Source organism: Pan troglodytes, chromosome 2 (genome assembly GCF_028858775.2).
Source record: "Pan troglodytes isolate AG18354 chromosome 2, NHGRI_mPanTro3-v2.0_pri, whole genome shotgun sequence".
In the NCBI taxonomy this organism is placed as follows: domain Eukaryota; kingdom Metazoa; phylum Chordata; class Mammalia; order Primates; family Hominidae; genus Pan; species Pan troglodytes.
The window spans coordinates 50,968,270-50,984,607 of NC_086015.1; the positions used below are offsets into that span (position 1 = coordinate 50,968,270).

Here is a 16,338-nt window from a genome sequence, read left to right on the forward strand (position 1 = left end):
CTCAGTCAGTAGGCGCCAACCACAGTGATGATGATGGTGGAGCCTGAGACTCTCACCTGTGTCTTCGGGGTGAGGCCCTCTCATCCCGTGACAAAGGGGTCACATAACAGATCCCCACATTCATGCCTTGTTCCTTCCCTCAGTTCACCCAGAGCGGCCATCAGTGTCACCCGGAGGAAGCCCCAGCCCTTGCCCTCGAGCTACCACAGTTGAAAAGAGCAGACCCTACACGTGTGCAGAGAATATGAATCCAAGTCAGAAAACGCTAGCCAGTGTGGGGGGACAGGGAGGTGGCAAGGAAGAAGGGCCTTCCACAGATCATCTTCCCAAATTCAGACCACCTCCATGCCTGCCTGTTCTGCTCCTGCCCCTCCTCTGCCTAAAATCCCTCCACCTCTTTCACACCTGGAAACAGCTATCACTCTCCATGCCATCCACTCAATCCCTCAAGTGTTTTCTCAGCACCTCTACCAGCTCAGGCTCTGTCTTGTGAGTTATGCAGCCTGGGACAAAGCCCAAATGGGGACACTACTCATAAGCCAACCAATGAGATAAAGCAGTGTGTGTATATCGATACTGGGTTCAGCGCTCTCCTCCACGCGACATGCATGCAAGTGTTGTCCCCCACCCCCTGTCCATGCCCTCCCTCCAAGACACTGACAGCTCTCCTCTGCCCCTCCTCCGTGGATGGCAGTATACAGTATTATACCTGGGGGTACACAGATCAGCCTCCCCACAGGGCCCCAGCCTGACCGTGCTTGAGGCAAGGGCCAGCCTCACTGACCTGATTTCCCACCCAGGCTCTGTGCACAGAGAGGCCTCAACAATAACACTTATAACAGCCAGATGTGGAAACTGACTCCTCACCCCAGACACAGCCCAGCATTCACTCTCACTTCCTACATAGATGGAAGCTGCCTGAGTCATGGACTCCTGGGCCCAGGACAGGAAAGTCCTGCTTTAACCAGATGATGTCAAACACAGGTGCTTTTTCTTCAGGATTCAAATTACCCTGCAAGAAATCTAGTGGTGCCCTGCCCTGAAAACAATGGGAGGGGGGGCTGTCCTTGAAAGGACAAATGTTTTCTGCTCCAGCCACTCACATTTTCTCTAGACAGAGCAGCTCTTTAGAGCCCTGAATCAAAACAGCCCAGGAGTGTGGATGTTACTGCCACAGGGCACCGTTGCCGAAGCAACTGTTTTTCCTCTTGGAATTCTTTCAAGGATACAAGCTGTTGCTTCCCTCCAAAACAAAACCAGGGAGAAGCCAGGGCCCCAGAATTTAAGGGAAAGCTCCGAAGGAAGGAAGAGGGCCAGGCATGACTGAGCCTTATCAAGCTCGCTATGGGGTCTCCCAGATCTCTGAACAACTGGCTTAGAAACAGCAAGTCCCTCTCAGCTGCTGAAGGTGTATGTGTAGGGAAAGGCAAATTGTGGGTATGGAGGTATAAAGGTGGTGCTGCTTATGTGTGTTTTGAGGTGTGTATGAGATATGTATTGGTGTAAAGGGGTTGGGGTTTGTAGGTGTGGGTTGGGGGCATGTGGAGGGGTGCTGTGGAGTGTTGGAGGTGTGCAGGGAATGGGAGGGTGTGGGGAGAAGGGAGGTACTATCGTGGGGGGAAGTGTGTGGGGTAGGGCCTGGGGTGTGTGGTGGTGTTGTGAGGTTAAGGGAGTGTAAGGAGGTGGGATGCACTGTAGGCAAGGGGCTGGGTGTGGAGAGTACATGCTGTATGTGCATGTGTATATGCGCTGGAGGTGGGTTGGAGGTATGTGGGATAGGTTACAGAAAATATTCCAAGATGATATATGAGACATCTTCTCCAGAAACAAAAATATGAATTGCATTTCATTTCTGTATTACAATTCTTAGTGCTACAGAATCACATGCTGCTCCCAATGTCTGCAGGGTCAATGGAAGAGCCAAAAACCATTTAAAACATACAGCCCCAGTTTGAAACAACTGACCCTGAAGCAACTATCGGAGGTAACACATATTTCTAGTCAGAACACCCCTGGCTCAGTAGGTCCAGAGTATGGACAGAGTCTGGCTAGCAGGTCAGGAGGCCAGCACTGGAGGGCCTGGCTCAGCAGGTCCTTGTCTTCCCTGGGAGTCCATGTTGTCTTTTCTCTAGTGCACAAAGCCTAAGGGGCTCAGAGTCACAGGACGCAGCATACCCACTACAGTGCCATGGGGCACCCAGGAAATGTCTGAATGTTTTGTTAAAATAAGTTTAAGAGTTGTCTCTGCCTACAAGGAACTGCCTGTCCACTGAAGGGGTGGCATGAATTGGGACTTAGAAGCATGAGAAAACAAATATATTTTAGCAGCTACCACTGCTACTACTACTACTACTATATGTACAATGACAATTATCAGGATGTTATGGAAGGTTAACAGCATGATCATAAACAGTGCATGCCAATTAAGTCACAGGAAACTCTTCTAAAACACAAATGTCAAATATCAAATAGTGCCAAGTCACTGATACCCATATGGGGAGAAAAAGAATCTTGATCCCTATGCACACCACACAAAAGTAAATTCGAGATGGGTTAGGGGTCTAAAGGTTAAAGTAAAACAAGCAAACTTCTAGATTATAACATAAAAGAATATCATCTAGACCTATATGTAGGCAACTATTTCCTTAAACAGGCCACAAAAGATATTAGAAAAAAAATGATAAACTACATTAAAATTAAGAACTACTATTCGCCAAAGAATTCAATTTTGGGCCAGGTGAGGTGGCTCACATCTGTAATCTCAGCACTTTGGGAGGCTGAGGGGGGTGGATCACCTGAGGTCAGGAGTTCAAGACCAGCCTGGCCAACATGGTAAAACCCTGTCTCTACTAAAAACACAAAAATTAGCTGGGCATGGTGGTGGGCACCTGTAATCCCAGCTATTCAGGAGGCTGAGGCACAAGAATTGCTTGAACCCAGGAGGTGGAGATTGCAGTGAGCCAAGATTGTGCCATTGCACTCCAGCCTGGGCAACAAGAGCGAAACTCTATCTCAAAAAAAAAACAAAAAAATTTAATTTTAAAAGCCTGAAAAGTCGAAGCCAAGGCAGGCAGAAGAGATAGTCACATCACATACACAGAACAAAGGACACATAAGGAACTTCTAGAAATCAATAGGAAAAACAGGCAACTGAATAAAAAGGAGAAGAGGTGAAAGACATGAACAGGCACTTCACATAAACATATGAAAAGATAATCCAACTTCATTAGGTAGGAAATACAAATTTAAACCACAAAAGGATACCACTATACCTCCACCAGCCTGGCTAACATGAAAAAAACTAACTATACCAAGTATTAGAGAGGAACCGCCATACAGTGCTGGTCAGAGTGCAAAATAGTAGAGCCATTTTGCAAAAGTGTTTGACAATATCTGTCCTATATACACCCTACGGCCTAGCAATTCCACTCCTAGGCATAGATCCTACAGATGGGTACATATGTTCACCAAGACATGTACAAGACTGGGAAGAGCAGCACAATCCATAATAGTTCCAGCCTGAAAATCCAGAGGAGAATGGATAAAATCTGGTCTGTTCAAACAATGGAATACTATACAGAAATAAGAATGCACTAATTCCACACCCAACAACTGACAAACATATGATGAATGAAAGAGGCCAGATACAGAAAACTACATACTGTTTAATTCCATTTATATAAGGTTCAAAAGGAAGGAAGGCAACTTCTCGTGTTACAAGTCCAGAGTGGTTCCCCCTTGAAGAGTGAGCACCTGAGAAGTGATTCTGGGATGTTATCATGTTTCTTGATCTGAGTGACTGATGACATGGGCATGTTCACCTTAGGAAAATTACTGAGCTGATTTATGTACTTTTCTCTCTGTATAGTTTGTATGCTTAATTAAAAACATTTTTTATGCCACTATGAAGTCATTAAAAAGAAAAACTTAAGCCCACTTAGAAATCAAAAATAAAATAATTAGCCCTCTCCCTCTCCCTCTCCTCACGGTCTCCCTCTCCCTCTCCCCACGGTCTCCCTCTCCCTCTCTTTCCACGGTCTCCCTCTGATGCCGAGCCGAAGCTGGACTGTACTGCTGCCATCTCAGCTCACTACAACCTCCCTGCCTGATTCTCCTGCCTCAGCCTGCCGAGTGCCTGCGATCGCAGGCGTGCGCCGCCACGCCTGACTGGTTTTCGTATTTTTTTGGTGGAGACGGTCTCCACCACAACAGACGCTGTGTTGGCCAGGCTGGTCTCCAGCTCCTAACCGCGAGTGATCCGCCAGCCTCGGCCTCCCGAGGTGCCGGGATTGCAGACGGAGTCTCGTTCACTCAGTGCTCAATGGTGCCCAGGCTGGAGTGCAGTGGCGTGATCTCGGCTCGCTACAACCTCCACCTCCCAGCCGCCTGCCTTGGCCTCCCAAAGTGCCGAGATTGCAGCCTCTGCTCGGCCGCCACCCCGTCTGGGAAGTGAGGAGCGTCTCTGCCTGGCCGCCCATCGTCTGGGATGTGAGGAACCCCTCTGCCTGGCTGCCCAGTCTGGGAAGTGAGGAGCGCCTCTGCCCAGCTGCGACCCCGTCTGGGAGGTGAGGAGCGTCTCTGCCCGGCCGCCCCGTCTGAGAAGTGAGGAGCCCCTCCGCCCAGCAGCCACCCCGTCCGGGAGGGAGGTGGGGGTCAGCCCCCGCCCAGCCAGCTGCCCCGTCCGGTAGGGAGGTGGGGGGTCAGCCCCCGCCCAGCCAGCCGCCCCATCCGGGAGGGAGGTGGGGGGTCAGCCCCCGCCCAGCCAGCCGCCCCGTCTGGGAGGTGGGGGGCGCTTCTGCCCAGCCGCCCCTTCTGGGAAGTGAGGAGCCCCTCTACTCGGCCACCACCCCGTCTGGGAGGTGTACCCAACAGCTCATTGAGAACGGGCCATGATGACAATGGCGGTTTTGAGGAACAGAAAAGGGGGAAAGGGGGGGAAAAGATTGAGAAATCGGATGGTTGCTGTGTCTGTGTAGAAAGAAGTAGACATGGGAGACTTTTCATTTTGTTCTGTACTAAGAAAAATTCTTCTGCCTTGGGATCCTGTTGATCTATGACCTTACCCCCAATCCCGTGCTCTCTGAAACATGTGCTGTGTCCACTCAGGGTTAAATGGATTAAGGGCGGTGCAAGATGTGCTTTGTTAAACAGATGCTTGAAGGCAGCATGCTCCTTAAGAGTCATTACCACTCCCTAATCTCAAGTACCCAGGGACACAAACATCGCGGAGGGCCGCAGGGTCCTCTGCCTAGGAAAACCAGAGACCTTTGTTCACTTGTTTATCTGCTGACCTTCCCTCCACTATTGTCCTATGACCCTGCCAAATCCCCCTCTGCGAGAAACACCCAAGAATGATCAATAAAAAAATAAAATAAAATAAAATAATTAAAATCTAGAGAGAACTAACTCAGTCAAGAGGACCATAAGGAAAAAGTCCTCCAAAGAGAAGATTAAGGACTCCCAAGCACACCCAGAAGACAGCTACTTGGACACTGAGAGGGAAGCACATCCCATTCACACCCTCCTGGCTCCAGGAGACAGGAGAAAAAAACTGAGGGATTCACCATCAAGACCATGCAAATTCTTTTGTTGCAAAAGCTAACAGAAAGATTAAAAACCAACTTGAATTTCAAGATTCCTTTGCTTTCCAATTCCCTGCCCCCTATCAGTGAGGCCTGGGGAACACAACTTACACCTTGTAATACCACAGAAGTCAACCAAACGGGAGACTGTGGCGGAACAACTGTGTCACTGGCACAGCAGGAAAGAGGAACCTTGTCTTGTGGCTGTCTAGTGCCTCTTCTGCTACATGGAGGGTGCTTCAGCCACCACAGGTGAGCTAAACCGTGAAGGATCCTGAATAGCCACCCATCTGCCTCGATGGAAACCGTGCCCTCTGAGGGAAATCCAGAGAGAGGCTCACCCTTCGCCCAGGCCAGGTGTTTCTCCCCAGCATATCGGACCAAACTGAATGGGGTCCCATTCTCTTCCCTGTAGCTCACTGCAGAGCCCCTCCTTGCAAAGCTCCAAGGGATGAGGGCAGCACCAATTCTATCCCAGAGGAAGAGCACCCCCAAACTTGGCCAGGAGGCAGTGGGCTCCCTGGCCCATCCCTCTGGCTCCATCTCCAGAGGACAAGGGATTGGCCCTGTGTGATTGTGTTTGGTCCCTTACCTCTCCACATCTGTGGTGTCTCAGGTACAAGTTAAAGGGGCCCTCAACCAGAGGTAAAATAAGAGTATAGGAGAAAGAATAAATGCACACATCACACTTCCCACCTCTTAGCTCCCTTCTGCACACACCATCTCACTTAACCCTTATCCTGGGAGGGAGGAGGTACTGTGACCATCTTCCAGCTAAAAAGGATGTGAAGAGACTTACCTATCTACACATCCCAAGGTGAGCAGGGTGGCGGAGCCAGGTGGGCAAAGCAACCTGTCCAGAGAGCAGGGAATCATGAGAGAAACGGCCAGCCTGACCCAGAAGCAGTGGTCGTATTGTAGGAGCTGCAGTGCAGCCCTCAGGACCTACGTGCAGGGACAGAAAGGACAGGGGAGGGGGGAGTGTACATTTTCGGCAACTTGAATCTGTGCTCCCAGGTTGAAAAAAGAAAGAAAGAAAGAAAGAAAGCGGGCTGGGCACGGTGGCTCACGCCTATAATCCCAACACTTTGGGAGGCCAAAGCAGGGAGACGACTTGAGACCAGGAGTTTGAGACCAGCCTGGACAACATGGCGAAACCCCATCTCTACTAAAAATACAAAAATTAGCCGGGCGTGGTGACACACACCTATAATCCCAGCTACTCAGGTGGCTGAAGCAGGAGAACGGCTTGAGCACGGGACGGCGCAGAGGCTGCAGTGAGCTGAGACTGCGCCACTGCACCCCAGCCTGGGCGACAGAGTGAGACTCTGTCTCAAAAAAAAAAAAAAAAGAAAGAAAGAACGAAAGAAAAGGGCTAGAGTTGCTAGAGTGGCAATATGAAGACCTGAGCACCAGCAAGAAGGCTGCCAGCATCCAAACACCGGGTGAGTTCAGACAGCAAGGCTATAAGGGCACTGCCTCAGCCTGGCGCTACCCTCCTGAGAGGAGGGATGGATGTCCCGGCTGGGGTCCAGTGAGGACTTCAAGCAGTGGAAAGGAGGCTTAATTTACAGGAAGGCTGTGGCCAGCATGCTGCACCTCAACCCAGCTGGCCTGGACTCCACTGGCACCACACACTTCCCTGAAACAGCTGGACCAAGCTCACCTATCACCTTGTCTTGCCAAAACCCATCCCCAGTCTTCGCCTGACTTCTCTCAGCCCCACTGTCCTCATGCCGCCCCACCCCACCAAGTTTCCTTGGATTCTTCTAACTCTTGCTAAATACCTGCAGAGCAAGCCTCAGGGCACAGAATGATCTCCCAGTCCTCTCTGTCTCTGTGGTCTAAGCTCTGTCACCAGAGGGCCTCATCTAGCCCCAGGGCTTGATATCCTGTATCTGTTTCTAGTCCAGATGCCTGCTTATGTCTCTCTTCGCTTACCTGTCTAACAGTCATCTCTGGCTTAATGTGGCCAAAGCCAGACTCTTGCCTTCCCCTTCAAAGCCCCTCTCCCCTGTACTTGCCATCTCAGGAACCCTGTCTGTGCGCACTGCCTCACACCTGGGCTCCTGCAGCTGCCTCCTACCTCCACACCTCCACACACAGTCATCCAAGGGCATGTCAGCTTTGCTCAGACCTCCAGTGGTTCCCCAACACCCTTAGCTGCGGTGGTCTGCAAGGCCCCCTTCTAACTAGCCCAGCCTCCCAGGCCCTCTCCACCCTCATCCCCCTTCCATACCTCCCACTGTTCACTCTACTCCTACTCCTCAAACATGCCAAGCTAGTCTTGCTCAGCTTGGAATGCTCTTCCCTAGATCTTGGCATCTCACTCCTCCACCCCCGTCTCAGAACTCCCAGGTGGTGGTCTTCCCGGCCTGGGCAGCTGCACAGCCTCTCCCCAACACACACACCACATTCCCAAGTTCCTGGGACACATAAACAGGGACACCATGTTCCTTGTTTCTAAGTATTCCCACTCCTTCCATAGAAGCCCCTTGAGGCAAGGAGGAAGTCTTGTTCATAGCTGTATCCCCAGGGCCTGTCATACAGTTGGTACTCAATAAATACTTATTAGTGGCTAGCTGCAGAGTTCCTGCAGTGAGCATGGGCAGCTAAGGTTCCAAGGGAAAAAAAAGTATCCTTCTTCCAATGAGAGAATGCCAGGGACTGATCAGAGATGTCCAGAAAAATTCATCAGAATCACCTGGGGAACTTTAAGAATGCATGAATTTATAGGCTATATACCAAGACCACAATAGGTCTGAGGTAGGGCCAGAAAAAAGGACTGCAAATTGTCTCTCAAGACAACCCAACGAACAGGTAGGTCTGAGAAACTCTGATAAATCCAACACCATCATTTCATACATGAACATATTGAGGGCCTCAGAAGGAAATGCTGGCTCACCATAGGTATGTGTTGGGAACCCCAAATCTCCCACCCAGAAGATTCTCCCTCTCACTGCCTCCACAACCTTGGAGTCTGAGAGCTTGGGCAGAAAAGCTGAGTCCTTAGGAAGAACGGGCACTCACACTCCACCTCGGCTGTGACTCTGCAAATCCATTTTCTTCTTAATCTAACACTTTGCACTAACACTCCATCTTCAAAAAATTAGGGCTAGGATGAGTAAAGCCAGGGTGCAGGAGAAGGACCTCTTTGCTTCCACTGGAACCGGGGCCAGTTCCACCCACTGTCACCCAGTGGAGAAGGCTGCAGGACCACCTGGATGTCCCCACTTACAAGAGGGTAAAGAAGAAAGGACAGGCATCCACGTTTATAAAAGGCCTGTGTGCAAGATCTTGAGCTAGACACTTCATAGACAGCATCTTTCTCTGTTCTCCTAGCTACTGATGAGTTCAGAAGCTGTATCTCGATTTTATAGACAAGAGAGAGGCTCAGATTTTTCAAGGCTTGCTCTGAGTACCATAGATGTGATTAATGGTGCAGAGGTTTAAATCAGATCTGTCTCCAAGGTCCTTTCTCTCCACTCCACCACTAGGCCTCCACCTGGCAGTCTGGTTACAGTTTATATGTGTGATGGGTGGAGGCTCCTTCCCGGGAGGTACTTATTCCCAAGCACCTGGGGGTGAGAGGTGTAGACGGATAGAAGGCCAGAGCCTAAGGGACAATCTAGGGTCAGCAACAACTCAAAGCATGACTGTGGGATGTTCCTTCAGCCCAGGGTTTCCTGGTCTATCAGACAGGGATGAAGCAATACACCCTGCTTCAAAGTCCTGCTTCAAGGGATGGAACACGATTCTGCCACAACTGCCACGCAAATGTTATGACTGCCAACCTGCCAAAAGCTGTCAATAGAGGCGGCAGTGATCGCCTTGGCTGACTTTGCAACCAGGCTGCTGGGCCTGGGGATGTGGCCACATGGGATGGAGATAGAGGCAACTTCTTGAGACATGATCAGGACACGGACAAGTCTGACTCCTCACCCAGCATACTAGGCTCTCACCCACTGCCTCTGTTCCTCCAGCAAGACTTGCTAGCCCCTCCCTCTGGTTCCCTCTTTTACCCTCCCCCAACCTGGCCAGGGACCCTCCCTAGTACTCCCAAGTCAGAGAGTACTAGTGCATGCCTTCTACCTTGGCATTGCTCCCACTCTCTGCACTGTGCATTTTTTTCTTTCTGTTTGTTTTTTAATCCTCCCACCTCAGCCTCCCGAATAGCTGGGACTGCAGGCGCGGGCCACCATGCCCGGCTAATTTTGTTTACTTATATTTGTAGAGATGGTGTCTTGTTATGTTGCCCATGCTGGTCTTGAACTCCTGAGCTCAAGCGATCTGCCCACTTTGGCCTCCCAAAGTACCGGGATTACAGGCGTGAGACACCACACCTGGCCCGCACTCCCATTTCTTGAGTGTGTAAATCACAACTATACCACTCTGAATCACCAGCACTTAACTCCACAGGGTACATACACAGATGGCCCCAAATCAGCATCTGATGGAGATACCAGCCATGAATATGGCCAACTTCCAAGCCCTCTGCCCAGCTTTGGGCTCCCAAGGCTGATGTGATGGTCATCTGGGTTTCCACTTGCCCCTTAGCTCTCAACAACTGGAGCTCAGGTAGAGACACAGTTTCTTGTAAGTCAGGCTGAAGGGAGCAAGTCCTCCAGAGATGCACCGTCAAATAAGGCAGTCACGAGTCAAGTGTGGCTGTTTAAATGTAAACTAACTAAAATTAAACGTCGCAGTAGCCATATTTCTTTTTTTTTTTTTTTTTGAGACAGGGTCTCACACTGTTGCCCGGGCTGGGGTGCAGTGACGTGATCTCAGCTCATTGCAACCTCTGCCCCTACCAGGCTGAAGCAATTCTCCCTGCTCAGTCTCCCAAGTAGCTGGAACTATAGGTGCACGACACCATTCCAGGTTAATTTTTTGTATTTTTTGTGGAGATGGGGATTTGTCATATTGCCCAGGCTGGTCTCAAACTCCTGGACTCAAGTGATCTTCCTGCCTCCACCTCCCAAAATGCTGGGATTATAGCAAGCTTGTCCAACCCGCAGACCAAGGCCCAGGACCACTTCAAATGCAGCCCAACACAAATTCGTAAACTTTCCTAAAACATTGAGATTTTTTTGTGATTTTTTTTTTTAAAGCTCATCAGCTATCATTAGTGTTACTGTATATTATGTGTGGCCCAAGACAATTCTTCTTCTTCCATTGTGGCCCAGGGAAGCCAAAAGATTGGACACCCCTGGATAATAGGCATGAGCCACTGTGCCTGGCCGGTAGCCACATTTCAAGGGCTTGAAAGTCACAGGTGGCCCATGGCTACAGTACTAGACAGTGCAGATTAGAGAACACTATCACTGCACAAAGTTCTAGTGAGCAACACTGCTGCTCTAATCTCTAGAGCCAAGTGACAACCAGGAATTGCTGGTTGCCTGGAACCTGCAACTTGACAGCCAGACCTCAGCCCCAAGGGCTGGTCAGCCAGACAGCCAGTCTCCCTGTCTCAGAGCAGCAAGAGACAGCCCAATTCAGGGCAAACGCTCAGGAAAGCTTGGCATGTTTATGCCAAGTTAATCATCACCTTTAGAGAGCCTCCATTTGGCTGCTGAAGAAGAAAGAGGTCAAAGGAGGACAGAGTGGCCTCACACTGCCCTGCCGGACAGCACTGTAAAGAGATGCCAGAGTTTCATCCACACAGCCTTGAACTGTTCACCTACTCACCCAGCCTGGAACTTCTGGATGAGCATCAGGAAATGAGGTTCAAATACAATACAGAAAAGTGTGCCCAGGCTGGCTACCATCCCTGCTGGAAACCCTGGCTCTTGCAAAACTTGGTTACCAGAGTACCCCAGTCCAGCACTTTCAGACTGTACCCCTGCCCCTGTATCACTGCCAAGTGCTTGCTGTCAAACTCCCTGGAGCATCTCCACTCTCACCTCTATGCACCTGAATGTTCCCACCTCTAAAATGCTCCCTGGGAACACTCTCCTTTCCAGCTACCTCGATGACCTTCTCCCACTTCCCCATCCTCCGTGGCTCAGCTCAAGTTCCATGCTGCCTTCCCATGAAGCTTCCTCAGGCTCTGCCTGGCTTTCCCAGAAAATGAACCTCAGCAGTACTGTCTTTCTGCCTGTCAACGGGAACTGGCTGACCTACAAGATGCTGCTTCAGGCAGTGCTGTGTCCTCTACAGAATCCCCTTCCCCCAGGGGGTCTTGCATGGGCTGGAATCCTGGAATCCAGGAGACATTACTTCCCCTCCTCAGCCTTGGACATCCCAGCTCTCCTCAGCCTCTTGCCTTGCTCCCCTCACTAATAAGTGGCATCAGGTGGGCTGACCAGGAAGTCTTTGTAAAACTACAGCTGCATGACTACAAGAGAGTTTTGCGCAGAATACACGGAAACATTGCAACCCCTAATCTTGTCTCTTTCCATCTGCCACAACCTCAGGACCCTGAATTGTCTTAATATCACTAAATTATGAGTTTATAGTCTGGTGAGAGTTAGGAAGAAAGATAAAACTGTGAGGAAAACCAACTCCATGCCTGAAATTCCTAAGGCCTCCAGCAAAACCATGCACACAGTAAGAACTCAATGAAGGACCTGCCACTGAGTGCTAGGAAACCAGCAAGATGCCATCCTCATGGGGCAGACAGGTGCTCTCCAAGTGCAGGCAGAGAAGGTGCTCAATCCTGGTGTCTGTTGTCACATCAGAAACCTGAACTAAAAATGTGAAGCCGCTTCCTCTCTGAAGGAGGAGACTCAAGGGGTTTTATCTGGCCACAGCAGGCAGTCATACTTCCTCCCCAGACTCCCCACTTAAAAGGTCCGGCAGAAAGGGCCACAGGCTGGAAAATCAACTCAAAGGTTAGACCCTTACCTGTCCTGTCCCCAGGCATTCACCTTAATAAAAAAAATCACTCAAGAACTATAGGGATTAAATATAACACTAAAAATACATGCAACAAAATCAAAAACAGATAAATTGAACTTCATCAAATTTTAAACTCTTTGCACAGCAAATGAGACTATCCACCAGGTGCGGTGGTTCACACCTGTAATCCCAACACTTTGGGAGGCCAAAGCGGGAGGACTGCCTGAGGCCAGGTGTTTGAGATCAGCTTGGGAAACACAGTGAGACCCCCATCTCTACAAAAAATTAATTTTTAAAAAAATGACACTACTAAGAGAATGAAAAGATAATCCAGAGAATGGGAAAAAATATCACTAATCTCATCTCTAATAATGATTTAATATCCACAATATATGAACAATTCAATGACAACTCAATAACAAGAAAAAGAGCCCAATTAAAAATATGGGCAAAAGGAATCTGGATACTTCTTCAAAGAAAATATATATACAAGTGGCAAACAAGCATATGAAAGGATGTTCAACATCACTCATCACTGGGGAAATGCAAATCAAAACCACAATGGGATACCACCACTTCACACCCATTAGGATGGTTATAATTAAAAAAACGAAAAAAGAAGATGGCTGGGCTTGGTGGCTCACACTTGTAATCCTAGCATTTTTGGAGGCCAAGGCAGGAGGATCACTTGAACCCAGGAGTTCAAGACCGGCCTGGGGCAACACAGTGAGACTCCTGACTCCTTTAAAAAAAAAAAAGAAAGAAAGAAAATAAAATAATAAGTGCTGGGGAGGATGTGGAGAAACTGGAAGCCTTGCACACTGCTGCTGGGAATGTAAATGGTGCAGCCACTACTGAAAACACTATGGTGTTTCCTCAAAAAGCTAAACAGAATTATCATATGATCCAGCTGTTTTCCCTACACATAGTTACATTCCTCTCCCTGCTATATAAACCCCTGATTTTAGTTCGTCGAAAAGACAGATTTGAGACTGATCTCCCTTCTCCTCACCTGACATCACCCGAATTTTAAAAAAAAAAAAGGCCCAGTGTGGTGGCTCACGCCTGTAATCCCAGCACTTTAGGAGGCCGAAGTGGGTGGATCACCTGAGGTCAGGAGTTTGAGACCAGCCTGACCAACATGGTGACACCCTGTCTCTACTAAAATACAAAAATTAGCTGGGCGTGGTAGCATCCACCTGTAATCCCAGCTACTGGGGAGGCTGAGGCAGGAGAATCGCTTGAACCCAGGAGGTGGAAGTTGCAGTGAGCTGAGATCGTGCCATCGCACTCCAGCCTGGGCAACAAGAGCGAAGCTCCATCTCAAAAAAAAAAAAAAAAAAATTAATCCCAGCTACTCGAGAGGCTGAGACAGGAAAATTGCTTGAACCCAGGAGGCGGAGGCTGCAGTGAGCTGAGATTGCACCATTGCATTCCAGCCTGGGCAACAAGAGCGAAACTCCATCTCAAAAAAAAAAAACAAGAATTACCATATGATCCAGTAATTCCACTTCTGGCTATCTACCCAAAAGAATTTAAAGCAGATACTCAAACAGGTATCTGTACTCCCATGTTTCTTCTTTTCTTTTTTTTTTTTTTTTTTTTTTTTGAGATGGAGTCTCACTCTGTCGCCCAGGCTGGAGTGCAGTGGCGCATCTCAGCTCACTGCAAGCTCCGCCTCCCGGGTTCACGTCATTCTCCTGCCTCAGCCTCCCAAGTAGCTGGGACTACAGGCGCCCGCCACCGCGCTCGGCTAATTTTTTGTATTTTTAATAGAGACAGGTTTTCACTGTGTTAGCCAGAATGGTCTCATCTCCTGACTTCGTGATCTGCCCACCTCGGCTTCCCAAAGTGCTGGGATTACAGGCGTGAGCCACCGCACCAGGCCTTGTACTCCCATGTTTATAGCAGCGTTATTCACAACAGGCAAAACGTAGAAGCAACCCAACTAAACAAAACATGGTATACACAACGGAATATTATTCAGCCTTTAAAAAAGGACTGAGATTCTGACATATGCTACAACATGGATGAAGTGTGAAGACATGCTAAGTAAAATAAGCCAGTCACAGAAGGACAAATACTGTATGATTTGATTACATGAGGTACCTAGAGTAGTCAAATTCAGAGACAGGAAGTAGAACAGTGATTGCCAGGGGCTGGGGAAAGGGGGAATGGAGAGTTATTGTTTAACGGGTACAGAGTTTGGGATGATGAAAACGTTCTGGACATTGAATTATACATTTAAAATGGTTAAAATAGTAAATTGTATGTGTATTTTCCCACAATTTTAAAACATAGAAAAAATAACAATCAGGCCATACTTCCAGCCCACTGAGAGGATCCCTCTTTAAAAGCCAGTTCTCCTGATGATCTAGCACGTCCTTCCCTGGCAATGGGCTCTGTGGATGCTATTTTGTCCGTTGCATTCCGACCTCAAACCCGGCCCCAATAATCTGCCCTAAATCCAAGCGAACAGCTCAGGTGAACTAGCCATTGTTTGAAAGGCTGAGGTTTGAGCTTCTCTGGGACAGGCAATTTAGGGGCTAACTGTCTGATATGTTCCACAGGCAGCCAACAAAAGCAGAAGCCACTCTAGCCGGCTTTCACACTCTATTACTTCCCTTTTCACTTTCACACAGGACCCCCAGACTGCCATGCAGTAAGGAAAATAGGGGTCAGACTGTCCAGCCTGTTTTTTCAGTTGGAAAGTGGGAAGTGCCCCCCATCTCTGACAGGTCTAGCTATTTAACATTCTTTGTACTTCATACACTGAAGGACACAGTTTTCACCCATCTAAAACTACGGCCCTCATTGGTCTGTCTCTATAGCCCTTTCACACAGATTATCCCATTAGATCTCACAATAACCCAATGAGAATGAATGGGTATGGACTGTCATTCCCCACTGGAGACATGAAGAAACCCAGCTCAGAGAGATGAAGCAATGTGTCCCAAGTCCAGGTAAAAAAGCAAACTAGGGTTTGCACACAGCTAGTGAACTTCAGAATTCTTCTTCCTCTCCATTACGTTGGAAAGATGAACAAAGTAGAAATGGAACTTTTCATTTGCTGTTAAACGACAGCAAAGAAAAATGCTTCCGAATATGGCAATTAATAGGCTAGTAGGCCCATCCCCAAAGAAAGATCTAAGGCCCTCTTCTTTTTTCCCAATTTTTTTTTTTTTGAGACCAGTCTCACTCTGTAACCTAGGCTGGAGTGCAGTGGCGCGATCTCGGCTCACTGCAACCTTTGCCTCCCGGTTCAAGAAATCCTCCTGCCTCAGCCTCCCGAGTAACTGGGATTACAGGTGCCTGCCACCACACCTAGCTAATTTTTGTATTTTCAGTAGAAATGGGGTTTCACCATGTTGATCAGGCTGATATCAAACTCCTGACCTCAGGTGATCTGCCCGCCTGGGCCTCCCAAAGTGCGGGATTACAGGCACCAGCCATTGTGCCCGGCCCTCGTTCCCAATTTCTAAGGCCCGCCCTTAGTTAGAAATAAATCTTTTCTTCTTTTTTTTTTTTTGAGACGGAGTCTCGCTCTGTCGCCCAGGCTGGAGTGCAGTGGCAGGATCTCGGCTCACTGCAAGCTCCGCCTCCTGGGTTGACGCCATTCTCCTGCCTCAGCTTCCCGAGTAGCTGGGACCACAGGCACCCGCCACCAAGCCCGGCTAATTTTTTTGTAGTTTTAGTAGAGACAGAGTTTCACCGTGTTAGCCAGGATGGTCTCGATCTCCTAACCTCGTGATCCGCCCACCTCGGCCTCCCAAAGTACTGGGCGTGTGAGCCACCGCTCCCGGCTAAATCTTTTATTTTCGATTTTTTTTTTTTTTTTTTTGAGACGGAGTCTCGCTCTGTTGCCCAGGCTGGAGTACAGTGGCGAGATCTCGGCTCACTACAACCTCTGCCTCCC

The 16,338-nt window shown here is 48.9% G+C and overlaps 1 protein-coding gene across 12 annotated transcripts in view; it reads right to left on the bottom strand.

Annotated features, from left to right (window-relative positions):
• Positions 1–16,338, bottom strand: part of CCDC12 (coiled-coil domain containing 12) — a 60,147-nt gene that overhangs the window by 37,701 nt on the left and 6,108 nt on the right. The window lies entirely within an intron of this gene.